Genomic DNA, 533 nt, shown 5'->3' with positions numbered 1-533 from the left:
AACTAATAGAGATATAAGATCTCTCACACTTTTGATTTCAAGTTGATCTCTCTAAGCAGCATGTTCAATTGTTTATTATTTTCAAAGAGCAAACCTAATGCGCTTTAACTGTTTGTTAAAATGCTGAGCAGAATTTCATCCTAAATTCTGTTGTTTTGTGATATAATCCATAACTCTGAGGCTAAGATTCAGGTAATTATTCTTTTATTTTTCAGTACTTTTTCTTTTTTTTGTTTCACTTCTAATTTTTTTGTTTATTTTGATTTTGTGATTTTCATGAAATGAATATACATTCTTCATGTTGAAGAATAGAAGTGGATTTGCAAAAGCACTTACGAAAGCAATTCTTATATATTGATTTTCATTTCGTGAAGAATGTTGTTAAAATTTCTTTTAGAACTTCCGTTAGTATTACTAAACTAGCTCCTTGGATATAGAATAATAATACTAAACTAGCACTTTGAAATTAAACACACAAATCATAATAGCATGAACCATGAATTAATTTATTTTTTGGATGCTTGAATGTCCTG

The 533-nt window shown here is 27.6% G+C and overlaps 1 long non-coding RNA gene across 1 annotated transcript in view; it reads left to right on the top strand.

Moving 5' to 3' along the window:
* Nucleotides 1-525, top strand: part of LOC113341819 — a 990-nt gene extending 465 nt beyond the window's left edge. The window contains exon 3 of the long non-coding RNA XR_003356156.1: nt 132-525. This is a non-coding gene — a long non-coding RNA (uncharacterized LOC113341819). The remainder of the gene's footprint in view (nt 1-131) is intronic.
* Nucleotides 526-533: the final 8 nt, after the last annotated feature.

This window comes from Papaver somniferum, unplaced genomic scaffold (genome assembly GCF_003573695.1).
Source record: "Papaver somniferum cultivar HN1 unplaced genomic scaffold, ASM357369v1 unplaced-scaffold_31490, whole genome shotgun sequence".
NCBI lineage: Eukaryota > Viridiplantae > Streptophyta > Magnoliopsida > Ranunculales > Papaveraceae > Papaver > Papaver somniferum.
Note: the sequence above shows the minus strand (reverse complement) of the source record. Positions and strands in the feature narration are given on the sequence as shown.